This window comes from Hordeum vulgare, chromosome 2H (genome assembly GCF_904849725.1).
Source record: "Hordeum vulgare subsp. vulgare chromosome 2H, MorexV3_pseudomolecules_assembly, whole genome shotgun sequence".
Classification (NCBI taxonomy): domain Eukaryota; kingdom Viridiplantae; phylum Streptophyta; class Magnoliopsida; order Poales; family Poaceae; genus Hordeum; species Hordeum vulgare.
In genome coordinates, this window is record NC_058519.1 from 490,903,202 (window position 1) to 490,917,799 (window position 14,598).

The following is a 14,598-nucleotide window of genomic DNA, read 5'->3' on the forward strand; positions in this document are numbered from 1 at the left end:
ATATAGAGTTTGCCCGAAATTCCCCGAAATGGAAATAAATTGACATTTCAGCAAAACATAGGCAACTCAAGCACAAATCAACGACAACTCATTCCACACGCGCTATTTCCATCTTATCACCCGATTAGGTCAATATATATCGTGCGCGCACACACACACACACACACAGACACACACACACACACACACACACACACACACATATATATATATATATATATATTCTTGCAAAGCACAAATTTTTACTCATGTACCTGAGATCGAGCACAGTGATGAGGTCGATCCGCGTGCCTCCAAACACCTCTAGCTAGCCAGTGATCTTGACATGGTGGTATATATCTAGTTAGGGAGATAGATAGGTCACTTCATTAAATGGGTAGATCTATCTAGCTAGTTGGGGAAAGTGATGGCTCTAACTAATGGAGAGGGAAGAAAAGTGGGGAAAAGAGAAAGGGGGTTGCACTAATGGAGGTGATGTAGTAGCTAGGAGCATTAAAGAGAGAGAAAGAGAGATTGAAGAAAGAGAGTAATTGTCGTGGGTATAAGCCTGACAGTAGATGTGTAGGGTACGAAAGGATGGGCAGAGTCTTAGCTACGGCGAGGTTGTATGAGTTCAGGCCCCTCTGCGGTGGAGGTAATAGCCCTACGTCTCAGTGCTCAGGGAGCTTGTTGTCGAGTGGAATATAGAATACAGTGAATTGCTAACCCCTGCACCAGTGGGGGAGGGTGGCTTATATAGAGTGCGCTGCCCTCCACAACGGTTCGGTGCACAGGGGTGGAGTAGTGGCGAATAAATGCCTACGTTACAGGTAGCGTACGTCTTAAATGCTAATAAAGGCACATGGAAACGTATGACCATTTCCCTCCACGGGGTTACGATGCACAGAGTGGAATCCAGTCGGTTAGTTTGATAAACTCCGAATGCTAATCTCCGACTGGACGGTCGAGGATCTGTTACCGACTGGATGAAGGGAACTCCTTAGTTCAGTCGGAACTGACTAAGGGTCTTGTCCCTTATGAGGGGTAGTCCTTGGGTTGGACCTTCAGGGCAGGCTTATGACCCTACCCTAGGACTATAACCCCATCATTAGTCCCCGAATGGATTGGGGTTGGAACGACGAAGCGATGCTTGAAGTTTGGATCCGACTGGAACGGATGTGACTTTGCGTTGCTTGCCTCGATCCATTTTATTTTTTCTGACCAACGATCCGAGTGGAAGTATTGGTGGAACAAACTGTCGGAAACCGAGTGCTTCCAGGGTATCTCCTGACGTGACCAGTCAACTGACAGCGGCGGATTTTCCGGGATCCTCAAATTTTGGTTATCGCACGCTCAGCGGGGATGACGCCATCGCGCTCGAGTAGCGCCTGACGCCTCGATTCTCGCGCCTTCATCTTCTCCACTGATACCGCCGCGGTCGGTCGGTGGATAAGATTTCGGGGCCACTTGCCAGTGACCCAGTCGAAACCTTACTTAAATCCCAGCAGCGAGGGTTTTTCGTTACGCTCGCCAAACATCTCGCCTTTCCTCCGCTTCCTTCTCCATCCTCTGCGCACCCCTAGCTTCTTCCTTCTCCTTCTCCCACGCGCATCCGCAGCTTCCGCCATGACTAAGGGGTAGACTAGCAAGCTAGAGGCGCAGAAGAAGAGGGGGAAGGCGGCGGCTCCTGCGCGGAGGCAGCGAGCGCTACCGGCGGGGTGGATCCAGGGGGACTTCCTCCCCTCCACGGTGATGGAGGAGAGCTTTCTGGAGCTGGTGGAGCACGAGATGATCGCGCACAAGTCATGGAGGTTGCCGGAGGAGGGTGAGACCGAGCCGGCGCCCCGGGAGGGGGAGCGCGTCCTGCTGCTCAGCCACGTGCATCGAGGTTTCTCCCTGCCCCCGCACCCTTTCTTCAAAGGCATAATGAACCACTTTGGGGCGCAGCTCCACCACTTCCCCCGAATGCCATCGTCCATCTCTCTGCTTTCGTAGTCTTGTGCGAGTGCTTCATCGGTTGTCCTCCCCATTGGGGGCTTTTCAAACATATCTTCTCTACTAGGTCCCAAACCATCAAACGAATTAATCAGTCGGATGATAAGACTCACCTTCTTCAGCTCTGTGGGGGTTTAGGCTTCCAAAAGAAGAGAAAAAGTAATTATCCCGCTCTTCAGCTGAGTGAATCGGTTAGGAACTCGCAGTCGACATGGTTCTACTGCCAGGACGTCGCTTGCCCGAATGCCACGACAGGGCTACCTCCTTTCAGCTTAGATCGACCAGCTCCGCCTAAGCAACTCGCGCTCACGAAGGCGGAGAAGATCTGTATCCAGCCCCTGGTCGATGCACTCGTAGATGTCGTCAGAAAGGGGGTCACCGGCATAGATTTGCTGGAGGTTTTCCTCGGCCGGCGCATCCAACCACCGCAGGCCCGAGACCACGCCATGTGGCATTACACGGGACCCGAAGACTCCACTCGGACCAACGTCGAGTGCGTGATTGGGAAGACAGTGGCGTCGTGGGTGCTCCAGATCACAGGCGCCTGCGAGAACCCCTGATGGTCCCGGCGAGTGAAGGCTTTCCGCGTACAACCCTCCTCCGAACAAGGTGAGTACAACTTGTCGAGCGCACATAACTGTCTTAGATTTATTGTTGTCTTGAATCGCCGTCTGACGTCTGATGTCACCGACTGTATTTTATGCAGGAGTGGACCAACTGGTTCTCCCCTGTCTCGAACGGGAACCCGGCCGAGGAGGAGGAAGAAGGCAGCCAGGAGGGCAGCGTGGAGAGCGTCGAGTACGTCTCCGACAGTGGGGAGACGGAGGAGGAGTCTGGTGAAGAAGAGGAGGAGGATGAAGAGCAGGACTCGCCACCCCCGCCGCCAGAGCACCGAACCAAGTGCCGACATGAACCTGCAGCTCCCTCGGCCCTTCCAGCATCCTCGAGTGCTCCGCCAACTGCTCCCGTGGTCCCGAGTGCTCAGAGCACCAAGAGGACCAGGGACGCTGCTGCTGAACCTGCGGGCCAGCCTTCCAAGGTGGCCAAACCGAGCGGATCTAAACCTCGGAAGGCTTTGCCGCGGATGAGGGTCATCGTTCCCGTCACCTCAACGTAAGTGAATTGTTCTTCTAACTTCTTCTAATATCCGATTAAACTCCTGTTTGATGGTCGAATGAATTTCACTCGACAGGGTTGCCACCTCTGCCACCTCTTCGGCGCGCCAGGGGGATGATCCCATGGACACGGACAATGTTGTCTCATCCCAGCCAGGTGCGTCATAGCGATTCCGAGAGTTTACATTATTGCATCGCGAATTCTGTCTTCGGTCTTGCCCTTTTTCTGTGATCTCACGCCGTTTGGTCGGGTTTCTCTCACTGGCGATTTATGCGGATGAGGGTGACCAGGGAAGGTCTGAGAAAGCTGCGGTGCCTGTCCTTGAGGCTGCTCCGCCAGTTACTGCTCTCGCCGCGGACGTGCCGCTGACTCAGCCGATGCCGTCGACTGAATCGGCGCTTGTTGCTGCTGAATTGACTGGAGCGGGCCTTGGGATGCCGAAGGGGCCTTCAGCGATGACAGGCCCGTCGAACGTCGACTACAACGTGCAGCACCTCTCGGAAGACCAGGTGGGAGCAGCCAAGGGGGCCATGGTGGAGGCGGAGCTAATGGCGGGAGAAGCCAAGAAGGCGTACGACTCCATCGCGTCCCTGTACCAGCGAAGCTTGGAACTCTGGAACGATATCCGAGTAAGTGGGCTAGTAAGTATTTACTTTTCTCTTGTAACCCACTAGGTGTGTTCGACTGTCGTGCGATTTTTGCAATGGGTTCACTCTTAGTGAACCCAGTGGGTATAGTCCCCGAGACTTCTATCGAGTGCTTGCACCGGCAGTTGTCTTTATACACATTGTCTTTGACTTGATCAGATCCATAATTAATCTGGTCGAATGCTAACAGTTGGTGCACTCGGAGTGCACCTACTGTAAGAGTCCCCGAGAGTAATTTTACTCAGGTCGGGTAATATTAGCCTCGTAGGCGTAGGTGTTGTCATGTAGCTCAATAGGGCAGACCTGTTTGAGTTTCATGCCAGTGGGGTCACTCTCAGTGAACCCACTGGGTGTAGTCCCCGAGACCGCTGTCGACTGCTTCCGTCGGCAGGGGTCTGAAGAACTTAGACTTTTTATTGTTGGATTTGGCTGATCGTCTCTTGGCGCTGGCTGGCAGAAAACTTGCGAGATGGGGACAACGTACGAGACTCTTAGGGCTGAAAAGGTTCAGTTTGCTGGTGAGCTGGATGCGGCACTGGTTGCAATGGCTGGCATGAAGGATGTTCTGGTGGAACGAGAGAAGTCGTTGGAGCAGGCCCGTGAAGCGAACAAGGCACTGACTGCTGAAGTTGAGAAGATGAAGGCGCAAAGGTCTGATCTGATGGGGCAAATGAATGTGCTGAACAAGTGGTGTATAGCGCAGGAAAAATACGTTAGTGACTGGGCCCGGCAGATGATAACGCGTATGGGTGGTAAGTCCTGTTTTTTCGAGTGCTTGTGGTATGTGCGTTACACTCGGCGCTTATTGTTTGCTTGTCCTGTGTTTGTAGATTTTTGCATGGACGCGGAGGCTGAAGCAGCGGACGTGGAGCGGTCGATTACCGAGAACATTCCACTCGGCGAGGACGCCAATCGAGATCTGCTCCGAGCGCACATTCGCCTGGGCAAAGTTGGGCCTTTCATCGGTCGACTGAGAGAAGTCGTCGGCCGGATCGACAAGGAGCTTTGGCCTGAAGACGAGTCTCGGCATGAGATGGAAGGCTTGATGACTCGGCTGGAGGAGGTCCCAAACCGAGTGCAGTCATGGAAGAAGTCTGCGGCTCACTGTGGTGCAGATATTGCGCTGTCCCTGGTCCGAGTGCATTGCAAGGAGGTGCGCAAAGAGAAGCTGAAAGCGTTGAAGGTCGCCAACACGAAGAAACTTCGATTCGAAGACTTCATGGAAACCTTCCTTGAGAGTGCCACCCGCATCGCCGATGGGATCGACCTGGACACATTCGTGGAGCCCTCCAGTCCTGGCGCCAATCCGGACGTCGCTTAAGAAAACTTTTACCTCGGTATGCCGAGTGTTGGTTGTAAGAAACCTTGGCCACTACTGTTGGCCGTCACATTCTTGGTTCGGTGCGGGTAAGCTTGATCCGCACCGAGTCAACTATCCTTAGGTGAACTTCAGATTTAAATCAAATCTTTTGCTCTTCTGGTGCCAAAGAGTTGTTGACACCATTTTGGCTCGAGTTTTTGTTTGGCTTTTCTTGTTGAAGCCAATGGCAAACATGCGGAGCATGTAATTGTCAGTTTCCTTGAAATCTGTGTGAGCCTCTCTGAGGGTCTGCCAAGTCACCGAGTGGATATGTAGGATACACTCAAGGGTAATAGAGTACTTAGGCGATTCATGATCGCGGCTAAGTCTGCGAGTGCGACGGATATGCCGCACTCGGAGCGAGTTGTTACTCATGTAATTGTCAGTTGTCTTGACATCCACATGAGTCTCAATGAGGGTTTGCTGAGTCGCCGAGTGGATCTGTAGGATACACTAGGAGGTAATAGCGTACTTAGGCGATTCATGATCGCGGCTAAGTCTTCGAGTGCGACGATCATGCCGCACTCGAAGCGAGTTGTTACTCATGTAATTGTCAGTTGTCTTGACATCCACATGAGCCTCAATGAGGGTCTGCTACTCATGTAATTGTCAGTGGTCTTGACATCCACACGAGCCTCAATGAGGGTCTGTTGAGTCCCCCAGTGTATCTGTAGGATACAGTCGCGGGAAGCTTTCCCATTTCAGCGATTCTTGATCGCAGTTAAGTCTTCGAGTGTGACGAGTAGTGCATGCTCGGAGACAGTTATTACTTAGGCGATCAAGAATCGCAGCTAAGTCTCCGAGTGCGACGTTCAGTGCACGCTCGGAGAAAGTTATTACTTAGGCGATTCTTGATCGCAGCTAAGTCTCCGAGTGCGACGTTTAGTGCACACTCGGAGAAAGTGAGTACTTAGGCGATTCTTGATCGCAGCCAAGTCCCCGAGTGCGACGTTTAGTGCACACTCGAAGAAAGTGAGTACTTAGGCGATTCTTGATCGCAGCTAAGTCCCCGAGTGCGACGTTTAGTGCACACTCGGAGAAAGTGAGTACTTAGGCGATTCTTGATCGCAGCTAAGTCCCCGAGTGCGACGTTTAGTGCACACTCGGAGAAAGTGAGTACTTAGGCGATTCTTGATCGCAGCTAAGTCCCCGAGTGCGACATTTAGTGCACACTCGGAGAAAGTGAGTACTTAGGCGATTCTTGATCGCAGCTAAGTCCCCGAGTGTGACGTTTAGTGCACACTCGGAGAAAGTTAGTACTTAGGCGATTCTGGAATGCAGCTAAGTCCCCGAGTGCAACGTTTAGTGCACACTCAGAGAAAGTTAGTACTTAGGCGATTCTGGATCGCAGCTAAGTCCCCGAGTGCGGCGTTTAGTGCACACTCGGAGAAAGTTAGTACTTAGGCGATTCTGGATCGCAGCTAAGTTTTTTTTTTTGAGACCGGAGTCTGCGACCGCGGAAGAATTTTGGATCTGCAAAAGCAAAATCTGCTTTATATTATCTCACCAATAGTTGTTCTTTACATTGCTTCAGTCGACGGTCACGTATAGAAGCGCTTCAGGAGATCTCCGTTCCATGCTCGCGGCTCGTCTGTCTCCGTGTCGATGTTGTAGAGTCTGTATGCTCCGTTGTTCAGCACCTTGGAGATGATGAAGGGTCCTTCCCAGGCAGGAGCCAACTTGTGAGGTCTTTGCTGATCCACTCGGAGCACCAGGTCGCCTGCTTGGAACGTGCGACTCCTGACGTGTCGTGCGCGAAAACGCCGTAGATCTTGTTGATAAATGGTTGAGCGACTCAGTGCCATCTCGCGCTCCTCCTCTAGAAGGTCCACTCCGTCTTGCCTTGCTTGCTCTGCTTCAGCTTCGGAGAAGAGTTCGACTCGTGGAGCATTGTGAAGCAAGTCACTCGGAAGGACTGTTTCTGCTCCGTAAACGAGGAAGAACGGTGATCGCCCTGTAGACCTGTTCGGGGTTGTGCGAAGACCCCAAAGCACTGAAGGTAGCTCGGTGCCCCATGCGCCAGCGGCATGTCCCACCTCTTGCAGGAGTCGGGGCTTCAAACCTTGCAGAATAAGTCCATTCGCCCGCTCTGCTTGCCCATTGGATTGAGGATGCACCACGGATGCAAAATCCACTCGGATTCCTTGGCTTGCACAGAAACCTTTGAACCTGTCCGAGTCAAAGTTTGTCCCGTTGTCCGTGATTATGCTGTGAGGTACACCGAATCTGTAGATGATGTCCCTGACAAACTTGATGGTTTTTAGGGCGTCGAGCTTCTTGATGGGCTTGGCTTCAATCCATTTTGTGAACTTGTCGACTGCCACCAACAAATGTGTGTATCCTCCTTGCCCTGTCCTGAATGGACCGACTGTATCTAATCCCCATACTGCAAATGGCCACACAAGAGGGATTGTCTTCAACGCAGATGTTGGCTTGTGGGACTTGTTGAAGTAGAACTGACAGCCTTCACATCGGTCGACCATATCTTTAGCCATTTCGTTTGCCTGCAACTAGAAGAAACCAGCTCTGAATGCTTTGGCGACGATCGCTCTCGAAGAGGCGTGATGACCGCAGGTTCCCGAGTGAATATCTTCCAGGATTAATTGTCCCTCCTCTGGGGAGATGCATCGTTGAAGAACGCCTGAAACGCTTTCCTTGTAGAACTGGCCATCAATGACAGTGAACGACTTCGACCTGCGGACTATCTGCCTGGCCTGGACTTCGTCTTCTGGTAATTCCTGCCTCAGGATATATGCAATGATCGGCACAGTCCAATCGGGGATGACAGCAAGAATCTCCATGATCAGATCAACCATGGCACGTACGTCGACTTCAGTCGGATCTGTCGAACTCTTTGGTTGTACTGGTTCCTCTGTGAAAGGATCTTCTTTGACTGAGGGAAGGTGGAGGTGCTCGAGGCAGACGTCACTCGGGACTCGTTTCTGAGTGGATCCGAGTTTTGCCAACTCATCAGCTGCTTGGTTCTTCAGTCGCGGAACATGGTGGAGTTCTAGACCTTCAAACTTCTTCTCGAGCTTCCTCACTGCATTGCAGTACGTGGTCATGGTGGGGTTCCTGACGTCCCACTCTTTCATCACTTGATTAACCACCAAATCCGAATCGCCATAGACCATCAGGCGATGGACGCCGAGTGCGATGGCCATACGCAATCCATAAAGGAAAGCTTCATTCTCTGCCTCATTGTTGGAGGAATCAAAGTGTATCTGCAGCACATATTTGAGTTTGTCGCCCTTTGGCGATACGATCACAACGCCAGCGCCGGAGCCATTCAACATCTTGGACCCATCGAAGAACATTGTCCAATGAGCCGAGTAGATGTGGGTCGGTTGCTACTGTTCTACCCATTCTTCTATGAAGTCAGCCAGGGCTTGAGACTTTACAGCTTTCTTGGCCTCGAACTTGATATCGCAGTACAACATCTCCATTGCCCACTTCGCCACTCGGCCTGATGCATCCCGATTGTGGAGGATTCCCGCCAACGGAGCATCAGAAACGACAGACACCGAGTGGTCTTCGAAATAATGGGCTACCTTCTTCGAAGTCATGTAAATCCCGTAGATAAGTTTTTGATAGTGGGGATACCTCTGCTTGGAAGGAGTCAGGACTTCGAAGACGTAATACACTGGCCGCTGAACTTTGTATGCTTTGCCTTCTTCTTCTCGTTCGACTGTAAGAACAGTGCTGACGACTTGATTTGTAGCCGCGATATACAGAAGAAGGGGCTCTTTACTGAGTGGAGCAGTAAGAACCGGCTGGGTGGAAAGTAGGACTTTGAGGTCGTCGAATGCGACTTGGGCTTCGTCTGTCCACTCGAAAGTATCTGATTTCTTCATGAGTCGGTACAGAGGAAGTGCTTTCTCGCCGAGTCGACTGATGAACCTACTCAAAGCCGCTAGGCAACCTGTGAGCCGTTGAACATCGTGTATTCTGACCGGCCTCTCCATTCGGACGATGGTCCCGATCTTTTCGGGGTTGACATCGATCCCTCATTCGGAAACGAAGAAACCGAGTAACTTTCCGCTCGGAACGCCGAATGAACATTTGGCGGGGTTGAGCTTGATATCGTACCTACAAAGGTTGGCGAATGTTTCTACCAAGTCAGTCAGCAGGTCGGAACCTTTGCGTGACTTGACTATGATATCATCCATATACGCCTCCACATTCCGACCGATCTGGTCGAGGAGGCATATTTGGATCATGCGCATAAAGGTAGCTCCTGCATTCTTCAAACCGAATGGCATAGTGATGTAGCAGAAGCACCCGAATGGGGTGATGAAGGCTGTTTTTAATTCATCGGGCCATACAGACGGATCTGATGATAGCCCGAGTAGGCATCAAGAAATGACAAACGCTCGCAACCCGCAGTTGAATCGACAATTTGATCGATGCGGGGGAGCGGAAAATGGTCTTTCGGGCAGACCTTATTGAGGTGCTTGAAGTCGATGCACATTCGGAGCGACTTGTCCTTCTTGGGAACCATGACAACATTGGCGAGCCACTCGGAGTGGTGAACCTCGCGAATGAAGTTGGCTGCCAAAAGCTTGGCTACCTCTTCTCCGATTGCCTCCCTCTTATGCGCGGCGGACCGACGCAGACGTTCTCGGACAGGCCGAGCGGTGGGATCCACATGCAGTCGGTGCTCAGCCAACTCCCTGGGTACACCTGGCATGTCAGAGGGTTTCCATGCGAAGATGCCCCGGGTCTCACGGAGGAATTGGGTGAGCTCGGCTTCCTATTTAGGATCGAGGGTGGTGGAGATGTTCGTCGGGGCAGCAGCGTCGTCCGTCGGGTGGATGTTGACCTTCTTCGTCTCTCCCGCCGACTGAAATGCGGACTCCAAAGCTGGCTTCTTCGAACGCATCAAGTCAGCGGGGTCGACTGCTTTCTTGTACTCGTCAAGCTCGAGGACGGCCATCTGCTGGTCGGCGATTCTTGATCCCTGCTGCAGACACTCTTCAGCCCGCTGTCGATTGCCCGTGATGGTGATCACACCTTTCGGGCCTGCCATCTTCAGCTTCAGGTATACGTAACACAGACGGGCCATGAAACGCGCATACGCTGGGCGGCCCAGAATTGCGTGATAAGCGCTCTGGAAGTCCACCACTTCGAACGTCAGCTTTTCCTTGAGGAAGTTCTTGTCGGAACCGAAAACGACGTCCAAAGCGATTTGGCCGAGTGACTTGGCCTTTCGTCCAGGAACGACTCCATGGAACTGCATGCTGCTCTCGCTGAGTTTGGACATCGGAATGCCCATCCCCTTGAGAGTGTCGGCGTACATGATGTTCAAGCCACTGCCGCCGTCCATGAGGACTTTGCGCAGTCGGACTCCCTCCACCACCGGGTCGACGGCCAGAGCCTGTCTCCCTGGGGTGGGTACGTGTGCTGGATGATCCGACTGGTCAAAGGTGATCGTAGTCTAAGACCATTTGAGGAACTTGGGGTTGGTAGGGGTGGCCATGTTCACCTCCCTGTTCACCAGCTTCAGTCGACTCTTGCTCTCAACGTCAGCAAAAATCATCAGTGTTGCATGGACTTGGGGGAACGGATCCTCCTTCTCCTCCTCATCCTGTTCATTGTCCTTTTCACTCGGTTGCCCTTCGCTGAACCCCTGGATCAGGAGGCGACACTGTCGAGTGGCATGCTTCGCATATATGGGGTTGCCCTCTTCATCCATCTTCGTATGAACCGAACATGGCTGGTCCAGGATGGGGTTATTGAACTGCTTCTTCTTGGGGGTGAACTGAGCCTTCCCTTTGCCTTTGAACTTGGCATTGGTTACGGCTGCAGCTTCTGCCTGCGGAGTGGACGGAGCTTTCTGCTTCTGCTTCCGAGTGTTACCCCAATCTCCATCGGCGACTATTTTGTGCTTGCCGCTTCGGATGCGGTCCTCTTCTTCGCCATTTGCATAGCATGTTGCTATATCCATCATCTTGCTCATGGAGATGTCGCCTGTTCGGCCGAACTTCAGGTACAGATCCCTGTATCGCACGCCTGCCTTGAAGGCACAGACTGCTTGATGCTCTGTGACGTTCTCCACCGTGTGGTAGAGAGTTGTCCAACGCTGAATGAAATCACGCAGGGGCTCATTCTGCTTCTGGACGCAGTGCTGGAGCTCCACGAGGCCAGCAGGGCGCTTGCACGTCCCTTCGAAGGTCCTGATGAACACTCGGGCCAGATCTACCCAGCTGTAGATGCTTGAGGGGGCCAACTAGTTCAGCCACGCTCACGCCAAGCCGTCGAGCATCAGAGGGAGGTGCTTCATGGCGACATGGTCGTCTCCTCCTCCGATCTGCACTGCCACTCGGTAATCATCCAGCCACGTTTCTGGCTTGGACTCTCCTGTAAACTTGCTAATTCCCGTCGCCAATCGGAAGTTGGGAGGGAGGTCAGCCGAACGGATGGCTCGACTGAAACACTCGGGACCAGAAACGATGGTCCTGCTTCCACTCGGACGGTCAATATCGTAACCATCGCGATGGGCTCGGCCCCTGTCGACCCTCCGCTGGGCGATATGCCCTCTCTCGTCGGGCCTTGGGTCGTAAGTGCCACCGACTGAACGCCGATCATCATGATGTCGGGGCCCGTAGGTCCCACCCCGCGGAGGGGTGCGTGAACGGCGACGATCTTCGGGATTTATGGAACGACTGCCTCCTCTGTGTCGCTGATGAGAACCAGGGCTATGAACTGACCGATGCGTATTCGCATGAACATAACTATTGTAGATCCTGTTGTGCGACTGGGAGACCGCCGAATTTTGCTGCTGCGCCGTGTGCAACAGGGCACGGATTTGCTCGATCCCCCTGCCAGCCTCTGAATCAGTCGGCTGAAGGGAATCGGCTATCTTGGCAGCCGCAGCCAAGTTGAGGAGGGGTGTGCGGAACAGCTCCACGTTGCTTCGTCGAGTGTGCTGACTGGCAGAACGGCGAGGCGGACGACGTGCGCCGGACGTTTCGCCGATCTCGTGCTCGTTCCAGCCAGCTTGACGGGGATCTTCATGGGAGTTGGCCATGTGTACTTCTGCTGCAGGCCCGCGACCCGCGTACTCGGAAGGAAACTCAGTCGGAACCGAGTCCGAGTGCTGGGACGGCGGGGCAACCACAACTGACTCTAGAACCGCCACTTGTGAAGACGCGTTCTGGCGCGCCTGGGCGTGTTGCACCCAACGCTGGAGCCGCGGACGGCGGGACCGCTTGTTGCGGCGCGTGACGGCGGTGTAGGTCGACACCGGAGCCGACTGCTGGAGAAGAAGAATGCCGGGGGCGCCGGCACGGAAGTGCGTAGCCCTGCGACGGGGAAGCGCCTCGACATCGAGAGGGGCGTCCCGAAGCCATGCCGAATCATCGACGATGAAGGAGAGAGCGCCGAAGAAGATCTCGTGACCCATGCTCGAATCTCCACCGGACGACATGACGAAGTGATGTAGTCGCAAACTCATCGGAAGTCGCTTAGACGTCTGCCCCACGGTGGGCGCCAACTATCGTGGGTATAAGCCTGACAGTAGATGTGTAGGGTACGAAAGGATGGGCAGAGTCTTAGCTACGGCGAGGTTGTATGAGTTCAGGCCCCTCTGCGGTGGAGGTAATAGCCCTACGTCTCAGTGCTCTGGGAGCTTGTTGTCGAGTGGAATGTAGAATACAGTGAATTGCTAACCCCTACACCAGTGGGGGAGGGTGGCTTATATAGAGTGCGCTGCCCTCCACAACGGTTCGGTGCACAGGGGTGGAGTAGTGGCGAATAAATGCCTACGTTACAGGTAACGTACGTCTTAAATGCTAATAAAGGCACATGGAAACGTATGACCGTTTCCCTCCAGGGGGGTTACGATGCACAGAGTGGAATCCAGTCGGTTAGTTTGATAAACTCCGAATGCTAATCTCCGACTGGACGGTCGAGGATCTGTTACCGACTGGATGAAGGGAACTCCTTAGTTCAGTCGGAACTGACTAAGGGTCTTGTCCCTTATGAGGGGTAGTCCTTGGGTTGGACCTTCAAGGCAGGCCTATGACCCTACCCTAGGACTATAACCCCATCAGTAATGGGGGGAGAAGTAGTGAGGAAGAAGAAAAGTGAGGGAGAGAGGATGGGGGAGGGAAAAGTGAAGGGAGAGAGGAGGAGGGAGGGGGAAGATGGCTGCTGCGCCTTAGCAGTAGCGCTGGTTGGCGAAACACGCTACTGCTAATATATTATCAGTAGTGCATGTTTGCGAGCTCCGCTACTGCTACTCGAGGCCCACCATGTGGTGTAGTGCAGGTTTAGTTGCACCGATGGGCCTTCGACACGCGCTAGTGCTAACTATTTAGCAGTAGCGCGCTTAGACCGAGCCGCGCTACTATTCCGTTAAGCCCGATAACGACAGCCTGGTTCTCTTGACCGTAGCGTGTTTAAGCTGGGGCGCGCTACTGCTCAGCTTCTGTGTATAGGGTTTTTCCTAGTAGTGCAAGAGGGTTTCCATGTATGCATGCACTGGAAATGTAAAAATGCCCATATGCTCAACAAGGCAATACTAGGGCCATCACAAAATACTGCCATCAATCTTGAAGCTGTTTGTATCACAAGACTTCTGGATTTGACACTCTTTCTTTGGAATGCTAGAGTCCTAGAATGACAACAATGTGCTGCACAGGTGTACTTTGTTTGCCCGGTTGTGTGCGGGCGAAGCTCATGCGTGCAACTAAACCATTAATGGTCATGACTATAACATGGGTACGATATTTGTTACTGTATCTATCCTTGATGAACAACCTTTTTGTCAATACCATCCCCAATCCAAGAGGTAACAAAAAATGACACTTTGATGCAAGACAAGGAGGTGTTTGAAAGGATGCGGAGAGGACATTTGAAGTGCTCCAAGTCTTTTTTGCAGTTGTTCATGGGACCTACTAAACAATGAGATCCAAAAACATTATAGGTGATGACAAATTATGTGATCATGCATAAACGTTATTGTGGAGGATGAGGGTGAGGGAGTTTACCATGGTCAGAATTTTCAAAACATGGGTGATTCTATACAACTTCTAAAGCAGAATCCGATAACATTTGAGGAATTTCTCAAACTACATCATCAAAATTGTAATCGAGAAACTCACATGTAGTTTCAGAATGTCCTACTTGAGCATTTATGAGCGTTTTACATGGACAATTAGAACATGTGACCGAAATAACTGAATTCAAATTTGAACCGTTTATTTTAAAACTTTATGTTTGGATTGTAATTATTGCCACATTGGATATTTTTTCTTTGAGCTAGATGCACCATGATATTTTTCTTTGATTGTTTTTCAACCCATGTGAGAGAGATGTGTGTGATTCATATAAGAGAGAAAATGGTATAACACCAAAGAAGACACGACTATTACAAAAGCCACATAACATGGCCCAACTAAAGAAAACAAACCATTGATGATCCGCATTGGCAATTAATAAACCGACAAAACCAACCTAACTAGAGCAAGGGCACCACATAGGACACCAAAGTAAGGG